Source organism: Scylla paramamosain, chromosome 17 (genome assembly GCF_035594125.1).
Source record: "Scylla paramamosain isolate STU-SP2022 chromosome 17, ASM3559412v1, whole genome shotgun sequence".
Taxonomy (NCBI): Eukaryota; Metazoa; Arthropoda; class Malacostraca; order Decapoda; family Portunidae; genus Scylla; species Scylla paramamosain.
In genome coordinates, this window is record NC_087167.1 from 12,746,310 (window position 1) to 12,752,500 (window position 6,191).

At 41.5% G+C, this 6,191-nt stretch overlaps 1 protein-coding gene across 2 annotated transcripts in view; it reads right to left on the reverse strand.

Moving 5' to 3' along the window:
- Positions 1 to 645: 645 nt before the first annotated feature.
- The window catches only part of LOC135108605 (headcase protein-like), a 133,563-nt gene continuing 128,017 nt past the window's right edge, over positions 646 to 6,191 (reverse strand). Inside the window, exon 7 of one of the 2 annotated variants that reach the window (XR_010272367.1) lies at positions 646 to 6,171. The gene's annotated coding sequence lies outside the window, so the exon portion shown is untranslated. The other variant, XM_064019764.1, reaches the window with a different exon arrangement.

Consider the following 6,191-nt stretch of genomic DNA (forward strand, 5'->3'; position numbering starts at 1 on the left):
CACCTTCATTTTTATTCTTTATTCTATCTCTATGTCCTTCTGTATCATGCTTTTTCATCCTTTTTTCACTTTTTTTTTCTCCCTTTATTAACTTGTATTTTCCTTTCCTCTCTATTTTTTTTTCCATATTAATTTATCAACTCGTAATTTTATATCTATTTTCGCCTTTCATTCCTTTTGTGTCATTCTTTCTTGGTTTTCTGTTCATCTCACATTATCTTTTTTTCTATCACATTCTATCAATGAGCATCTCTACTATGGTTTTATCTGTCACAGTCACGCATTTCCTCATATTACCCCAGAAAAGAGCTCTCTCTCTCTCTCTCTCTCTCTCTCTCTCTCTCTCTCTCTCTCTCTCTCTGAGTATGAATTATTACGAAACAACCTTCCGCTTCTCCTCCTCCTCCTCCTCCTCCTCCTCCTCCTCTCCTTTCATGGTTTGTGAAGATGTTGGTGTATATCGCTCCTCTCTCTCTTTTTCTCTCATTCACACAAGTAGTACTACTGTTCACTAAGCGAGGCGAGGCGAGTAATAGTAGTAGTAGTAGTAGTAGTAGTAGTAGATGTTCGTTATTAGTGTAGTATTTCTTTTTTTTTATTCCTCTTTCGCTCTTTACAAAATTAATGTTGTTTCACTCATTACTATTCTCTCTCTCTCTCTCTCTCTCTCTCTCTCTCTCTCTCTCTCTCTCTCTCTCTCTCTCTCTCTCTCTCTCTCTCTCTCTCTCTCTCTCTCTCCTAGCTGTTTTTTTTCACTTTTTTTTCATTGCTTCCAGTATTGTTATTTTCCTCTATTACTCATTTCTTTATTTAATTTCTTCTTTATTTTGAGTTTTTTTTTTCATTGCTTTTCGTATTTCTTTTTCACATACTTCTCTTTCCTCCTTTCATTCCTTCTTTCTTTTGAACTCTTATCCTTTTCATTGCTTTTTGGTATATCTATCTTTTTTTTTCTTCACATGTACTTCTCTTTCTTTTCTTTCTTAGTGTTCAATCTTTCCACGCTTCATAATCGCTCTGCATATTTTTTTTTTCTCGCTCTCTTTTTTTTTTTTCTGCCACATTAGGAATTTCAGTGGTTGGCAGACACATACTTACATACATACACACACACACACATACGTACCTGTATTCATACATACCTACACGTCTAGTTTTCAATTTGCTCTTAAATCTTCCTTACATTTTTTTTTCTTCATATACATAAGTCCATTATTCATTTTTTCTCGCACATTTTCCTTTTCTTCACACCAAACGTATCGAGAACTGAGCAATAACAGAACACACACACACACACACACACACACACACACACACACACACACACACACACACACACACACACACACACACACACACACACACACACACACTTCTCTTTCTGTTCTTTGCATTTATTTATTTATTCTTTTCTTCTTGTCATCCGGTATTCATCTCACACACAAAAAAGCATAAATCAATGAAAGAGTAGAATTAGAGAAAATGTCAAAATAATTATTTCAACTGTTATTTCTTTTAATTGTCACCACTTTATTTTATTTGAATTTATACCATCACTGTGTTATTTGTTTACTTTTTTTTCTGTCTGCTATATGTAGTTCCTTCCCCGCATAGAAAAAAATACCCTCATTTAGGTTAGGTTAGGGTTACTCTTCTCTTTCTTTTGTATTTATTACCTGACCTCTATTTTCTTCATAATCATGCACTCCAGATAGCAAGGCATGTTTATTTCGCTTTTATTTTCATCTTGTTGGTTTGACTTTATGATGTATATATTCTAGCTCCATTTTATTTATTTGTTTTATTTATTTTTTCATGACTGACGATATTGCAGCTGCTTCATTACATCTAATATATCTGCTTTTTCTCTCCTTCCCCTTTTCGTACCTATTCTTAATTTTCTTGATTATTTATTTCATCTGTTCTAGTACAGTCTTTTAATTTCATTTTACATTCAGTAACTCTTGCTAACTCCCTTGATGGTAACGCAACCATGATGGTCATTTTCTCTCATATGAACGAGCAACTCTCCTCTCTTTTCCTTTTAGCACCTATTCTTAACTTTCTCCATTATGCAGTCACGCATGGTGGTCAGTAAATTTGGGACCATATGAGCGAGCTACGTTGCTGCCTTCATTTAGCCAGGAAAGGAGAGGGCTGAGAGTAAGAAGAGAAGGCAAAGCACAGCAAAGCAGCCTGGTGAAGGAGGAGCATGGCGGGAGTGGGCGGGAGGTGAGGACATTAGATGAGTGAGGAGAAAGGTTGAGAGGTCACTGGGGGCAAGGTGATGGTGGTGATGAGGGATTGGAGGTGTTGAAAAAGTGAGGAAGGAAGGGGATTAGTGAGATTGGAAGCCACTCAAGTCTGTAGGATTGAGAGAAAGTACGCAGGTTGGTGGCTAGGTAGGTAGGCACGCAAGTGGGAGGTGAAGTGAGGAGTGAAAGGGGAGAGAGGAAGGGCCCTGGGAAGGTAGGTGGTGGAATGCTGACTGACTGGAGAAAGGGAGAAGGGAGGGAAGGCAGGAGGGTGGCGGATAATGCGGTGCAAGCAGAGAGGGGATGAAAGGAGGGAGAACCGGAGGGAGGTACTAGATGGCGTGTGGTGAACAGAGAGGGGATGAAGGGAGGGACATTGAAGCTGAGGACTGGGAGAGGTGTAAATGGAGGAAGGGAGGAGGGAGAGGAAAGGAGGAGTGGGAGAGAAGAGAGAGGGGAATGAAGGGGAGGCAGGAACGCGAGGGGAGGACCAGGAGAGTTGGGAGGGGAGTCAGATGAGGTGGGAGCAGCGTGGGGAGTGAAAGGGAGGCAGGGACGCAGGAGGGGGAAGTGGGAGGGGAAGACTGCGGACCGCCTGACCCTTACCCAACGCTAGTGGTCGATATCACGGCTTACGTCACCTGGAGTTGGGGCGTGACGTCACATTTCGGTGAACAGAAGGGAGGGAGGAAGGTAGTATTATTATTATTTCACAAGCAGTGCGAGGAGGGATGATGCTCCTCTTTCTCCCTCTCCTCCTACTCCTCCTCCGTGCATTGATTTACTCCTCACTCTGTAGCAACAAGGTTTTGTATTTTTAAACTTTTAATTAATTCATTCCTTCTTCCATTCCTTCTCTTCCCGTTTTTTTTTTTTCATTCCTTCACTGCAGTGCTTCATCAGTGTTTTCATTCTTTTTTTTTATTTTCAGTCTTCGGAGCATTGCTTGTATTTTTAAACTTATCGTTAATTCATTCCACATTATCATTTTTTAATCTTTAACTGCGGTAATTTTTTTTTTAACTGTATTTTTAACTGCTATTCTTTTTAAGAAGAGAAATGCTAGTTCATAAAAGGTGCTTTCATTCACACGATATTGACTTTCATCACTTTCTTTTCTCTATTTTTCCTATCATTTCGAAGTGGCTTTATGTTTTTTTTTCTTTTACAAACTTATTAGCGGAACATAAATCTAAAGACATGACTTAAAATATTTCTTCTCCTTCATTATCAACGTTGGAAATTTCAAAGTTCAGAAAATATCAGGACTTTAACGTACTTTCCTTTCATATATTCTATCTTTAGATCTTTTATACTTGCTACATTCTACATGCACTTTTATTTGCTTTGATTTAATTTCCTCCCTTTTACTAGAATACAATTTTAGTTACTACTCTACTTTTATTTATTTATCATGTGTTACCCATTTCAGTGCCTTGGTATTTCGGTTCTTGCGTAATTAATTCCCGTAGGAGCTTCCATCAGTGGTGATTGATTTCTCTCTGATCGATAAATTCTTTTGCATATTCACTACTTTGCACACAAATCTGTCATTCTCTCTCTCTCTCTCTCTCTCTCTCTCTCTCTCTCTCTCTCTCTCTCTCTCTCTCTCTCTCTCTCTCTCATTTTTGTTTTCTTTACTCTCCGCACACACATCCATTACTCACGAATTCTTTTTTTTTTAGATTTTTTCTTGTCTCACTGTTTTGGTTTTATGGGATTTTTACTTTTCATTTATTGTTTTTGTTTGTATTTTTATATTTTTTTATATAGGGAAAAGTTTTTATTTGCATAAGAAAATGGAAACTTGGCAACCTAAAAACAAAGACAACCTCTGCAGCCAGTGTTACCATGCGGTGGTGCCACGCAAGGCCCTGCCACACCGCCGCTGCCTCGCCCTGAGAATCCCTGATGAAAAAGGGCGTCGCCGGGTGTTGAACGAGATCCACATGCATATCAGAACATCCAATTGTGTACCTCTAGGGCGGAGTGGGCGGGCTGAGGGCCACGAGAGCTGCGGTGTGAGGTGCCGCGGGGTTCTGGCAACACCGGGTGCCACGTTCTTTAAAGCTGAGCGAGCGAGCGGCAGCCGGAGTGCCGCCACAGTCGAGGTAGTGGGAGGTGGTGCACGTTAGCGCTAGTGCCACTTCTCGATCTCCTCCTCCTCCTCCTCTTGTTGTTGGTATTGCTCCTGCTGCTGCTGCTCCTGCTGCTGCGCTACTCTATCTAGTACTAACTGGCTAATGTCACAAAGGCTGTATATCTTTCTCTTTCTCTCTATCTTTCGTTCTGTCTCTCTCTCTCTGTTTGTTTTTCCTTGCGCATGCTGTATCTGGTGTTGTGTATCTTTTTCTCCTGTAGTCCTTTCTCATTCTGTTTGCTGACCAGTGTTCTGTGTTTTCAAGTCCATTTTTCTCTTGACTTTCATCTTCTTTCATCTCTCTCTCTCTCTCTCTCTCTCTCTCTCTCTCTCTCTGGTCAGAAACACGGAAAAATAAACAAATCCTGCACAAACATACGCAGTAACAGCTGCATGGATATAAAACCGACATGCTGTGAAAGTATAACAAATTTTGAAGTCTTCCCCTCCCCTCGTAGGTGTAGCTGAGCCAAGGGCAGAATACATTGATTTTTGCTAACTGCATGGACGTCATAAAGCCTTGTCGCTGAATTTCATGAAGGAAGACTGATAAAGCAGTGGGATTTAATCTTCATACATCTGTCTCTCTCTCTCTGTCTCTCTCTGTTCTCACTCGCTTGTCGCTCTTCTTTCCTTCTCACTACACGGTGTTTTTTTTTTCTTTTCGTCAAGATAAACAGATGAATATGAATTAGGAACTGTAATATCTCTCTCTCTCTCTCTCTCTCTCTCTCTCTCTCTCTCTCTCTCTCTCTCTCTCTCTCTCTCTCTCTCTCTCTCTCTCTCTCTCTCTCTTACCTAAGCCTACCTGACCTATTTTTCCCCCTGCTAATTTTCCCGGTTTTCCTTCTTCCTCCAGCACTAATTTGTCCATTTCCTCCTGTTTCTCCTCCTCCTCCTCTTCCTCCTTTCCTCTTGACGTCCTCTCCGCCCTCGCCTCCCTCCTCTCCCTCTCTCCCTCCGTCCTCCCCCACCCCCTTCAAGAGAATCAATAGTATGACCTTGAAATAACCAGATGGCGGTCACGGCTCCTTCCCTCCTCCCCTCTCCTTTCCTCTCCTCTCCTCTCCTCTCGTCTCTTCTTATTTTCTCTCCTCTTCTCCCTCCTCTTTTCCCTTTCTCTTCTACCCTCCTCCACTCCTCCTACTCCTTTTCATTCCTTTCTTCACCCCTCTCGTTTGCTCTCTCTCTCTCTCTCTCTCTCTCTCTCTCTCTCTCTCTCTCTCTCTCTCTCTCTCTCTCTCTCTCTCTCTCTCTCTCTCTCTCTCTCTCATTTTACTCTCTACTTTATTGATTTTCTTACTTTTTATCCTATCCTATACTCTCTCTCTCTCTCTCTCTCTCTCTCTCTCTCTCTCTCTCTCTCTCTCTCTCTCTCTCTCTCTCTCTCTCTCTCTCTCTCTCTCTCTCTCTCTCTCTGCTTTGTATCTTCGTCCGTCAATATTCCATTTTCTCTTTCTACTCCTCCTCCTCCACCTCCTCCTCTTCCTCCTAGTCTTATTCATATGTTGTCTGCTAGTATACTGCTCTCTCTCTCTCTCTCTCTCTCCTCTCTCTCTCTCTCTCTCTCTCTCTCTCTCTCTCTTCCTCTCTCTCTCTCTCTCTCTCTCTCTCTCTCTCTCAACGCGTATTAATCCTATGTTTATACTGTTTCCTCGCTCTTTCCTTCCTTCTGCCTACTATTGATGTTGCATATTCTCTCTCTCTCTCTCTCTCTCTCTCTCTCTCTCTCTCTCTCTCTCTCTCTCTCTCTCTCTCTCTCTCTCTCTCTCTCTCCTCTCTCTCTCTCTCTCTCT